The following is a 14,553-nucleotide window of genomic DNA, read 5'->3' as shown; positions in this document are numbered from 1 at the left end:
AAACTATTGAAACCAAGTCAGTTCTGACCTGAAACAACATGAAATGTTGTAAAATTGCATTTGTGAGCATATGTAATGCAGTTGAGCAACATCCAACTTTACAGAATTAAGATATTAGAAAAATCATCAAAATCAAGCTTCTCTCTGCTTGATTTGCTTCCACACTGTACTTAAGGGCATTCTCTGTATAAGGTGAAGAGTTTACATGTGTATTTGCAAGAATACATTACAATTCATCAAACTCTTGAAACCAAGTCAGTTCAAATCTGAAACAACATGAAATCTTGTAAAATTGCATCTGTAAGCATATGGAATGCAGTTGAGCACATCTAACTTTACAGAATGAAGATATTGCAAAACCATCCAAACCAAGCTTCTCTCAGCTTGATATGCTTCCACACTGTACATAAGGGCATTCTCTATCATAGGTGAAGAGTTCACATGTGTATTTGCAAGTATACATTACAATTCATCAAACTCTTGAAACCAAGTCAGTTCTGATACGAAACTACATGAAATGTTGTAAAATTGCATTTGTAAACATATGTAATGCAGTTGAGCACATCTAACTTTACAGAATGAAGATATTGCAAAACCATCCAAATCAAGCTTCTCTCAGCTTGATATGCTTCCACACTGTACTTAAGGGCATTGTCTATCATAGGTGAAGAGTTTACATGTGTATTTGCAAGTTTACATTACAATTCATCAAACTCTTGAAACCAAGTCAGTTCTGTCCTAAAACAACATGAAATGTTGTAAAATGGCATTTGTGAGCATATGTAATGCAGTTGAGCACATCCAACTTTACAGAATTAAGATATTGCAAAACCATCCAAATCAAGCTTCTCTCTGCTTGATATGCTCCACACTGTACATAAGGGCATTCTCTATCATAGGTGAAGAGTTTACATGTGTATTTGCAAGTTTACATTACAATTCATCAAACTCTTGAAACCAAGTCAGTTCTAATCTGAAACAACATGAAATCTTGTAAAATTGCATTTGTAAGCATATGGAATGTAGTTGAGCACATCTAACTTTACAGAATGAAGATATTGCAAAACCATCCAAACCAAGCTTCTCTCAGTTTGATATGCTTCCACACTGTACATAAGGGCATTCTCTATCATAGGTGAAGAGTTCACATGTGTATTTGCAAGTATACATTACAATTCATCAAACTCTTGAAACCAAGTCAGTTCTGATACGAAACTACATGAAATGTTGTAAAATTGCATTTGTAAACATATGTAATGCAGTTGAGCACATCTAACTTTACAGAATGAAGATATTGCAAAACCATCCAAATCAAGCTTCTCTCAGCTTGATATGCTTCCACACTGTACTTAAGGGCATTGTCTATCATAGGTGAAGAGTTTACATGTGTATTTGCAAGTTTACATTACAATTCATCAAACTCTTGAAACCAAGTCAGTTCTGACCTAAAACAACATGAAATGTTGTAAAATGGCATTTGTGAGCATATGTAATGCAGTTGAGCACATCCAACTTTACAGAATTAAGATATTGCAAAACCATCCAAATCAAGCTTCTCTCTGCTTGATATGCTCCACACTGTACATAAGGGCATTCTCTATCATAGGTGAAGAGTTTACATGTGTATTTGCAAGTTTACATTACAATTCATCAAACTCTTGAAACCAAGTCAGTTCTAATCTGAAACAACATGAAATCTTGTAAAATTGCATTTGTAAGCATATGGAATGTAGTTGAGCACATCTAACTTTACAGAATGAAGATATTGCAAAACCATCCAAACCAAGCTTCTCTCAGTTTGATATGCTTCCACACTGTACATAAGGGCATTCTCTATCATAGGTGAAGAGTTCACATGTGTATTTGCAAGTATACATTACAATTCATCAAACTCTTGAAACCAAGTCAGTTCTGATACGAAACTACATGAAATGTTGTAAAATTGCATTTGTAAACATATGTAATGCAGTTGAGCACATCTAACTTTACAGAATGAAGATATTGCAAAACCATCCAAATCAAGCTTCTCTCAGCTTGATATGCTTCCACACTGTATATAAGGTCATTCTCTATCATAGGTGAAGAGTTTACATGTGTATTTGCAAGTTTACATTACAAATCATCAAACTCTTGAAACCAAGTCAGTTCTGACCTGAGACAACATGAAATGTTGTAAAATTGCATTTGTGAGCATATGTAATGCAGTTGAGCAACATCCAACTTTACAGAATTAAGATATTGCAAAACCATCCAAATCAAGCTTCTCTCAGTTTGATATGCTTCCACACTGTACTTAAGGGCATTGTCTATCATAGGTGAAGAGTTTACATGTGTATTTGCAAGTTTACATTACAATTCATCAAACTCTTGAAACCAAGTCAGTTCTGACCTAAAACAACAAGAAATGTTGTAAAATGGCATTTGTGAGCATATGTAATGCATTTGAGCACATCCAACTTTACAGAATTAAGATATTGCAAAACCATCCAAATCAAGCTTCTCTCTGCTTGATATGCTCCACACTGTACATAAGGGCATTCTCTATCATAGGTGAAGAGTTTACATGTGTATTTGCAAGTTTACATTGCAATTCATCAAACTCTTGAAACCAAGTCAGTTCTGACCTAAAACAACATGAAATGTTGTAAAATGGCATTTGTAAGCATATGTAATGCAGTTGAGCACATCTAACTTTACAGAATGAAGATATTGCAAAACTATCGAAATCAAGCTTCTCTCAGCTTGATATGCTTCCACACTGTACTTAAGGGCATTCTCTATCATAGGTAAAGAGTTTACATGTGTATTTGCAAGTTTACATTACAATTCATCAAACTATTGAAACCAAGTCAGTTCTGACCTGAAACTACATGAAATGTTGTAAAATTGCATTTGTGAGCATATGTAATGCAGTTGAGCAACATCCAACTTTACAGAATTAAGATATTGCAAAATCATCAAAATCAAGCTTCTCTCAGCTTGATATGCTTCCACACTGTATATAAGGGCATTCTCTATCATAGGTGAAGAGTTTACATGTGTATTTGCAAGTTTACATTACAAATCATCAAACTCTTGAAACCAAGTCAGTTCTGACCTGAGACAACATGAAATGTTGTAAAATTGCATTTGTGAGCATATGTAATGCAGTTGAGCAACATCCAACTTTACACAATTAAGATATTGCAAAACCATCCAAATCAAGCTTCTCTCAGTTTGATATGCTTCCACACTGTACTTAAGGGCATTGTCTATCATAGGTGAAGAGTTTACATGTGTATTTGCAAGTTTACATTACAATTCATCAAACTCTTGAAACCAAGTCAGTTCTGACCTAAAACAACATGAAATGTTGTAAAATGGCATTTGTGAGCATATGTAATGCAGTTGAGCACATCCAACTTTACAGAATTAAGATATTGCAAAACCATCAAAATCAAGCTTCTCTCTGCTTGATTTGCTTCCACACTGTAGTTAAGGGCATTCTCTATAATAGGTGCAGAGTTTACATGTGTATTTGCAAGTTTACATTACAATTAATCAAACTCTTGAAACCAAGTCAGTTCTGACCTAAAACAACATGAAATGTTGTAAAATGGCATTTGTAAGCATATGTAATGCATTTGAGCACATCTAACTTTACAGAATGAAGATATTGATAAACTATCGAAATCAAGCTTCTCTCAGCTTGATATGCTTCCACACTGTACTTAAGGGCATTCTCTATCATAGGTAAAGAGTTTACATGTGTATTTGCAAGTTTACATTACAATTCATCAAACTATTGAAACCAAGTCAGTTCTGACCTGAAACAACATGAAATGTTGTAAAATTGCATTTGTGAGCATATGTAATGCAGTTGAGCAACATCCAACTTTACAGAATTAAGATATTAGAAAAATCATCAAAATCAAGCTTCTCTCTGCTTGATTTGCTTCCACACTGTACTTAAGGGCATTCTCTGTATAAGGTGAAGAGTTTACATGTGTATTTGCAAGAATACATTACAATTCATCAAACTCTTGAAACCAAGTCAGTTCAAATCTGAAACAACATGAAATCTTGTAAAATTGCATCTGTAAGCATATGGAATGCAGTTGAGCACATCTAACTTTACAGAATGAAGATATTGCAAAACCATCCAAACCAAGCTTCTCTCAGCTTGATATGCTTCCACACTGTACATAAGGGCATTCTCTATCATAGGTGAAGAGTTCACATGTGTATTTGCAAGTATACATTACAATTCATCAAACTCTTGAAACCAAGTCAGTTCTGATACGAAACTACATGAAATGTTGTAAAATTGCATTTGTAAGCATATGTAATGCAGTTGAGCACATCTAACTTTACAGAATGAAGATATTGCAAAACTATCGAAATCAAGCTTCTCTCAGCTTGATATGCTTCCACACTGTACTTAAGGGCATTCTCTATCATAGGTAAAGAGTTTACATGTGTATTTGCAAGTTTACATTACAATTCATCAAACTATTGAAACCAAGTCAGTTCTGACCTGAAACTACATGAAATGTTGTAAAATTGCATTTGTGAGCATATGTAATGCAGTTGAGCAACATCCAACTTTACAGAATTAAGATATTGCAAAATCATCAAAATCAAGCTTCTCTCAGCTTGATATGCTTCCACACTGTATATAAGGGCATTCTCTATCATAGGTGAAGAGTTTACATGTGTATTTGCAAGTTTACATTACAAATCATCAAACTCTTGAAACCAAGTCAGTTCTGACCTGAGACAACATGAAATGTTGTAAAATTGCATTTGTGAGCATATGTAATGCAGTTGAGCAACATCCAACTTTACACAATTAAGATATTGCAAAACCATCCAAATCAAGCTTCTCTCAGTTTGATATGCTTCCACACTGTACTTAAGGGCATTGTCTATCATAGGTGAAGAGTTTACATGTGTATTTGCAAGTTTACATTACAATTCATCAAACTCTTGAAACCAAGTCAGTTCTGACCTAAAACAACATGAAATGTTGTAAAATGGCATTTGTGAGCATATGTAATGCAGTTGAGCACATCCAACTTTACAGAATTAAGATTTTGCAAAACCATCAAAATCAAGCTTCTCTCTGCTTGATTTGCTTCCACACTGTAGTTAAGGGCATTCTCTATAATAGGTGCAGAGTTTACATGTGTATTTGCAAGTTTACATTACAATTAATCAAACTCTTGAAACCAAGTCAGTTCTGACCTAAAACAACATGAAATGTTGTAAAATGGCATTTGTAAGCATATGTAATGCATTTGAGCACATCTAACTTTACAGAATGAAGATATTGATAAACTATCGAAATCAAGCTTCTCTCAGCTTGATATGCTTCCACACTGTACTTAAGGGCATTCTCTATCATAGGTAAAGAGTTTACATGTGTATTTGCAAGTTTACATTACAATTCATCAAACTATTGAAACCAAGTCAGTTCTGACCTGAAACAACATGAAATGTTGTAAAATTGCATTTGTGAGCATATGTAATGCAGTTGAGCAACATCCAACTTTACAGAATTAAGATATTAGAAAAATCATCAAAATCAAGCTTCTCTCTGCTTGATTTGCTTCCACACTGTACTTAAGGGCATTCTCTGTATAAGGTGAAGAGTTTACATGTGTATTTGCAAGAATACATTACAATTCATCAAACTCTTGAAACCAAGTCAGTTCTGATACGAAACTACATGAAATGTTGTAAAATTGCATTTGTAAACATATGTAATGCAGTTGAGCACATCTAACTTTACAGAATGAAGATATTGCAAAACCATCCAAATCAAGCTTCTCTCAGCTTGATATGCTTCCACACTGTACTTAAGGGCATTGTCTATCATAGGTGAAGAGTTTACATGTGTATTTGCAAGTTTACATTACAATTCATCAAACTCTTGAAACCAAGTCAGTTCTGTCCTAAAACAACATGAAATGTTGTAAAATGGCATTTGTGAGCATATGTAATGCAGTTGAGCACATCCAACTTTACAGAATTAAGATATTGCAAAACCATCCAAATCAAGCTTCTCTCTGCTTGATATGCTCCACACTGTACATAAGGGCATTCTCTATCATAGGTGAAGAGTTTACATGTGTATTTGCAAGTTTACATTACAATTCATCAAACTCTTGAAACCAAGTCAGTTCTAATCTGAAACAACATGAAATCTTGTAAAATTGCATTTGTAAGCATATGGAATGTAGTTGAGCACATCTAACTTTACAGAATGAAGATATTGCAAAACCATCCAAACCAAGCTTCTCTCAGTTTGATATGCTTCCACACTGTACATAAGGGCATTCTCTATCATAGGTGAAGAGTTCACATGTGTATTTGCAAGTATACATTACAATTCATCAAACTCTTGAAACCAAGTCAGTTCTGATACGAAACTACATGAAATGTTGTAAAATTGCATTTGTAAACATATGTAATGCAGTTGAGCACATCTAACTTTACAGAATGAAGATATTGCAAAACCATCCAAATCAAGCTTCTCTCAGCTTGATATGCTTCCACACTGTATATAAGGGCATTCTCTATCATAGGTGAAGAGTTTACATGTGTATTTGCAAGTTTACATTACAAATCATCAAACTCTTGAAACCAAGTCAGTTCTGACCTGAGACAACATGAAATGTTGTAAAATTGCATTTGTGAGCATATGTAATGCAGTTGAGCAACATCCAACTTTACAGAATTAAGATATTGCAAAACCATCCAAATCAAGCTTCTCTCAGTTTGATATGCTTCCACACTGTACTTAAGGGCATTGTCTATCATAGGTGAAGAGTTTACATGTGTATTTGCAAGTTTACATTACAATTCATCAAACTCTTGAAACCAAGTCAGTTCTGACCTAAAACAACAAGAAATGTTGTAAAATGGCATTTGTGAGCATATGTAATGCAGTTGAGCACATCCAACTTTACAGAATTAAGATATTGCAAAACCATCCAAATCAAGCTTCTCTCTGCTTGATATGCTCCACACTGTACATAAGGGCATTCTCTATCATAGGTGAAGAGTTTACATGTGTATTTGCAAGTTTACATTACAATTCATCAAACTCTTGAAACCAAGTCAGTTCTGACCTAAAACAACATGAAATGTTGTAAAATGGCATTTGTAAGCATATGTAATGCAGTTGAGCACATCTAACTTTACAGAATGAAGATATTGCAAAACTATCGAAATCAAGCTTCTCTCAGCTTGATATGCTTCCACACTGTACTTAAGGGCATTCTCTATCATAGGTAAAGAGTTTACATGTGTATTTGCAAGTTTACATTACAATTCATCAAACTATTGAAACCAAGTCAGTTCTGACCTGAAACTACATGAAATGTTGTAAAATTGCATTTGTGAGCATATGTAATGCAGTTGAGCAACATCCAACTTTACAGAATTAAGATATTGCAAAATCATCAAAATCAAGCTTCTCTCAGCTTGATATGCTTCCACACTGTATATAAGGGCATTCTCTATCATAGGTAAAGAGTTTACATGTGTATTTGCAAGTTTACATTACAAATCATCAAACTCTTGAAACCAAGTCAGTTCTGACCTGAGACAACATGAAATGTTGTAAAATTGCATTTGTGAGCATATGTAATGCAGTTGAGCAACATCCAACTTTACAGAATTAAGATATTGCAAAATCATCAAAATCAAGCTTCTCTCTGCTTGATTTGCTTCCACACTGTACTTAAGGGCATTCTCTGTATAAGGTGAAGAGTTTACATGTGTATTTGCAAGAATACATTACAATTCATCAAACTCTTGAAACCAATTCAGTTCTAATCTGAAACAACATGAAATCTTGTAAAATTGCATTTGTAAGCATATGGAATGCAGTTGAGCACATCTAACTTTACAGAATGAAGATATTGGAAAACCATCCAAACCAAGCTTCTCTCAGCTTGATATGCTTCTACACTGTACATAAGGGCATTCTCTATCATAGGTGAAGAGTTCACATGTGTATTTGCAAGTATACATTACAATTCATCAAACTCTTGAAACCAAGTCAGTTCTGATACGAAACTACATGAAATGTTGTAAAATTGCATTTGTAAACATATGTAATGCAGTTGAGCACATCTAACTTTACAGAATGAAGATATTGCAAAACCATCCAAATCAAGCTTCTCTCAGCTTGATATGCTTCCACACTGTACTTAAGGGCATTGTCTATCATAGGTGAAGAGTTTACATGTGTATTTGCAAGTTTACATTACAATTCATCAAACTCTTGAAACCAAGTCAGTTCTGACCTAAAACAACATGAAATGTTGTAAAATGGCATTTGTGAGCATATGGAATGCAGTTGAGCACATCTAACTTTACAGAATGAAGATATTGCAAAACCATCCAAACCAAGCTTCTCTCAGTTTGATATGCTTCCACACTGTACATAAGGGCATTCTCTATCATAGGTGAAGAGTTCACATGTGTATTTGCAAGTATACATTACAATTCATCAAACTCTTGAAACCAAGTCAGTTCTGATACGAAACTACATGAAATGTTGTAAAATTGCATTTGTAAACATATGTAATGCAGTTGAGCACATCTAACTTTACAGAATGAAGATATTGCAAAACCATCCAAATCAAGCTTCTCTCAGCTTGATATGCTTCCACACTGTATATAAGGGCATTCTCTATCATAGGTGAAGAGTTTACATGTGTATTTGCAAGTTTACATTACAAATCATCAAACTCTTGAAACCAAGTCAGTTCTGACCTGAGACAACATGAAATGTTGTAAAATTGCATTTGTGAGCATATGTAATGCAGTTGAGCAACATCCAACTTTACAGAATTAAGATATTGCAAAACCATCCAAATCAAGCTTCTCTCTGCTTGATATGCTCCACACTGTACATAAGGGCATTCTCTATCATAGGTGAAGAGTTTACATGTGTATTTGCAAGTTTACATTACAATTCATCATACTCTTGAAACCAAGTCAGTTCTGACCTGAAACAACATGAAATGTTGTAAAATTGCATTCGTGAGCATATGTAATGCAGTTGAGCAACATCCAACTTTACAGAATTAAGATATTGCAAAATCATCAAAATCAAGCTTCTCTCTGCTTGATTTGCTTCCACACTGTAGTTAAGGGCATTCTCTATAATAGGTGAAGAGTTTACATGTATATTTGCAAGTTTACATTACAATTAATCAAACTCTTGAAACCAAGTCAGTTCTGACCTAAAACAACATGAAATGTTGTAAAATGGCATTTGTAAGCATATGTAATGCATTTGAGCACATCTAACTTTACAGAATGAAGATATTGCTAAACTATCGAAATCAAGCTTCTCTCAGCTTGATATGCTTCCACACTGTACTTAAGGGCATTCTCTATCATAGGTAAAGAGTTTACATGTGTATTTGCAAGTTTACATTACAATTCATCAAACTATTGAAACCAAGTCAGTTCTGACCTGAAACAACATGAAATGTTGTAAAATTGCATTTGTGAGCATATGTAATGCAGTTGAGCAACATCCAACTTTACAGAATTAAGATATTAGAAAAATCATCAAAATCAAGCTTCTCTCTGCTTGATTTGCTTCCACACTGTACTTAAGGGCATTCTCTGTATAAGGTGAAGAGTTTACATGTGTATTTGCAAGAATACATTACAATTCATCAAACTCTTGAAACCAAGTCAGTTCAAATCTGAAACAACATGAAATCTTGTAAAATTGCATTTGTAAGCATATGGAATGCAGTTGAGCACATCTAACTTTACAGAATGAAGATATTGCAAAACCATCCAAACCAAGCTTCTCTCAGCTTGATATGCTTCCACACTGTACATAAGGGCATTCTCTATCATAGGTGAAGAGTTCACATGTGTATTTGCAAGTATACATTACAATTCATCAAACTCTTGAAACCAAGTCAGTTCTGATACGAAACTACATGAAATGTTGTAAAATTGCATTTGTAAACATATGTAATGCAGTTGAGCACATCTAACTTTACAGAATGAAGATAATGCAAAACCATCCAAATCAAGCTTCTCTCAGCTTGATATGCTTCCACACTGTACTTAAGGGCATTGTCTATCATAGGTGAAGAGTTTACATGTGTATTTGCAAGTTTACATTACAATTCATCAAACTCTTGAAACCAAGTCAGTTCTGACCTAAAACAACATGAAATGTTGTAAAATGGCATTTGTGAGCATATGTAATGCAGTTGAGCACATCCAACTTTACAGAATTAAGATATTGCAAAACCATCCAAATCAAGCTTCTCTCTGCTTGATATGCTCCACACTGTACATAAGGGCATTCTCTATCATAGGTGAAGAGTTTACATGTGTATTTGCAAGTTTACATTACAATTAATCAAACTCTTGAAACCAAGTCAGTTCTGACCTAAAACAACATGAAATGTTGTAAAATGGCATTTGTAAGCATATGTAATGCATTTGAGCACATCTAACTTTACAGAATGAAGATATTGCTAAACTATCGAAATCAAGCTTCTCTCAGCTTGATATGCTTCCACACTGTACTTAAGGGCATTCTCTATCATAGGTAAAGAGTTTACATGTGTATTTGCAAGTTTACATTACAATTCATCAAACTATTGAAACCAAGTCAGTTCTGACCTGAAACAACATGAAATGTTGTAAAATTGCATTTGTGAGCATATGTAATGCAGTTGAGCAACATCCAACTTTACAGAATTAAGATATTAGAAAAATCATCAAAATCAAGCTTCTCTCTGCTTGATTTGCTTCCACACTGTACTTAAGGGCATTCTCTGTATAAGGTGAAGAGTTTACATGTGTATTTGCAAGAATACATTACAATTCATCAAACTCTTGAAACCAAGTCAGTTCAAATCTGAAACAACATGAAATCTTGTAAAATTGCATTTGTAAGCATATGGAATGCAGTTGAGCACATCTAACTTTACAGAATGAAGATATTGCAAAACCATCCAAACCAAGCTTCTCTCAGCTTGATATGCTTCCACACTGTACATAAGGGCATTCTCTATCATAGGTGAAGAGTTCACAAGTGTATTTGCAAGTATACATTACAATTCATTAAACTCTTGAAACCAAGTCAGTTCTGATACGAAACTACATGAAATGTTGTAAAATTGCATTTGTAAACATATGTAATGCAGTTGAGCACATCTAACTTTACAGAATGAAGATATTGCAAAACCATCCAAATCAAGCTTCTCTCAGCTTGATATGCTTCCACACTGTACTTAAGGGCATTGTCTATCATAGGTGAAGAGTTTACATGTGTATTTGCAAGTTTACATTACAATTCATCAAACTCTTGAAACCAAGTCAGTTCTGACCTAAAACAACATGAAATGTTGTAAAATGGCATTTGTGAGCATATGTAATGCAGTTGAGCACATCCAACTTTACAGAATTAAGATATTGCAAAACCATCCAAATCAAGCTTCTCTCTGCTTGATATGCTCCACACTGTACATAAGGGCATTCTCTATCATAGGTGAAGAGTTTACATGTGTATTTGCAAGTTTACATTACAATTCATCAAACTCTTGAAACCAAGTCAGTTCTAATCTGAAACAACATGAAATCTTGTAAAATTGCATTTGTAACCATATGGAATGCAGTTGAGCACATCTAACTTTACAGAATGAAGATATTGCAAAACCATCCAAACCAAGCTTCTCTCAGTTTGATATGCTTCCACACTGTACATAAGGGCATTCTCTATCATAGGTGAAGAGTTCACATGTGTATTTGCAAGTATACATTACAATTCATCAAACTCTTGAAACCAAGTCAGTTCTGATACGAAACTACATGAAATGTTGTAAAATTGCATTTGTAAACATATGTAATGCAGTTGAGCACATCTAACTTTACAGAATGAAGATATTGCAAAACCATCCAAATCAAGCTTCTCTCAGCTTGATATGCTTCCACACTGTATATAAGGGCATTCTCTATCATAGGTGAAGAGTTTACATGTGTATTTGCAAGTTTACATTACAAATCATCAAACTCTTGAAACCAAGTCAGTTCTGACCTGAGACAACATGAAATGTTGTAAAATTGCATTTGTGAGCATATGTAATGCAGTTGAGCAACATCCAACTTTACACAATTAAGATATTGCAAAACCATCCAAATCAAGCTTCTCTCAGTTTGATATGCTTCCACACTGTACTTAAGGGCATTGTCTATCATAGGTGAAGAGTTTACATGTGTATTTGCAAGTTTACATTACAATTCATCAAACTCTTGAAACCAAGTCAGTTCTGACCTGAAACAACATGAAATGTTGTAAAATTGCATTTGTGAGCATATGTAATGCAGTTGAGCACATCCAACTTTACAGAATTAAGATATTGCAAAACCATCCAAATCAAGCTTCTCTCTGCTTGATATGCTCCACACTGTACATAAGGGCATTCTCTATCATAGGTGAAGAGTTTACATGTGTATTTGCAAGTTTACATTACAATTCATCAAACTATTGAAACCAAGTCAGTTCTGACCTGAAACAACATGAAATGTTGTAAAATTGCATTTGTGAGCATATGTAATGCAGTTGAGCAACATCCAACTTTACAGAATTAAGATATTGCAAAATCATCAAAATCAAGCTTCTCTCTGCTTGATTTGCTTCCACACTGTACTTAAGGGCATTCTCTGTATAAGGTGTAGAGTTTACATGTGTATTTGCAAGAATACATTACAATTCATCAAACTCTTGAAACCAAGTCAGTTCAAATCTGAAACAACATGAAATCTTGTAAAATTGCATTTGTAAGCATATGGAATGCAGTTGAGCACATCTAACTTTACAGAATGAAGATATTGCAAAACCATCCAAACCAAGCTTCTCTCAGCTTGATATGCTTCCACACTGTACATAAGGGCATTCTCTATCATAGGTGAAGAGTTCACATGTGTATTTGCAAGTATACATTACAATTCATCAAACTCTTGAAACCAAGTCAGTTCTGATACGAAACTACATGAAATGTTGTAAATTGCATTTGTAAACATATGTAATGCAGTTGAGCACATCTAACTTTACAGAATGAAGATATTGCAAAACCATCCAAATCAAGCTTCTCTCAGTTTGATATGCTTCCACACTGTACTTAAGTGCATTCTCTATCATAGGTGAAGAGTTTACATGTGTATTTGCAAGTTTACTTTACAATTCATCAAACTTTTGAAACCAAGTCAGTTCTGACCTGAAACAACATGAAATGTTGTAAAATTGCATTTGTGAGCATATGTAATGCAGTTGAGCAACATCCAACTTTACAGAATTAAGATATTGCAAAACCATCCAAATCAAGCTTCTCTCAGCTTGATATGCTTCCACACTGTACATAAGGGCATTCTCTATCATAGGTGAAGAGTATACATGTGTATTTGCAAGTTTACATTACAATTCATAAAACTCTTGAAACCAAGTCAGTTCTGATCTGAAACAACATGAAATGTTGTAAAATTGCATTTGTGAGCATATGTAATGCAGTTGAGCAACATCCAACTTTACATAATTAAGATATTGCAAAACCATCCAAATCAAGCTTCTCTCAGCTTGATATGCTTCCACACTGTACATAAGGGCATTCTCTATCATAGGTGAAGAGTATACATGTGTAATTACAAGTTTACATTACAATTCATCAAACTCTTGAAACCAAGTCAGTTCTGATGTGAAACAACATGAAATCTTGTAAAATTGCATTTGTAAGCATATGTAATGCAGTTGAGCACATCTAACTTTACAGAATGAAGATATTGCAAAACCATCCAAATCAAGCTTCTCTCTGCTTGATATGCTTCCACACTGTACATAAGGGCATTCTCTATCATAGGTGAAGAGTTTACATGTGTATTTGCAAGTTTACATTACAATTCATCAAACTCTTGAAACCAAGTCAGTTCTGACCTGAAACAACATGAAATGATGTAAAATTGCATTTGTGAGCATATGTAATGCAGTTGAGCAACATCCAACTTTACAGAATTAAGATATTGCAAAATCATCAAAATCAAGCTTCTCTCTGCTTGATTTGCTTCCACACTGTACTTAAGTGCATTCTCTATCATAGGTGAAGAGTTTACATGTGTATTTGCAAGTTTACATTACAATTCATCAAACTTTTGAAACCAAGTCAGTTCTGACCTGAAACAACATAAAATGTTGTAAAATTGCATTTGTGAGCATATGTAATGCAGTTGAGCAACATCCAACTTTACAGAATTAAGATATTGCAAAACCATCCAAATCAAGCTTCTCTCAGCTTGATATGCTTCCACACTGTACATAAGGGCATTCTCTATCATAGGTGAAGAGTATACATGTGTATTTGCAAGTTTACATTACAATTCATAAAACTCTTGAAACCAAGTCAGTTCTGATCTGAAACAACATGAAATGTTGTAAAATTGCATTTGTGAGCATATGTAATGCAGTTGAGCAACATCCAACTTTACATAATTAAGATATTGCAAAACCATCCAAATCAAGCTTCT

This window comes from Amia ocellicauda, chromosome 9, assembly GCF_036373705.1.
Source record: "Amia ocellicauda isolate fAmiCal2 chromosome 9, fAmiCal2.hap1, whole genome shotgun sequence".
Taxonomy (NCBI): domain Eukaryota; kingdom Metazoa; phylum Chordata; class Actinopteri; order Amiiformes; family Amiidae; genus Amia; species Amia ocellicauda.
This window is presented reverse-complemented; position numbering follows the sequence as displayed.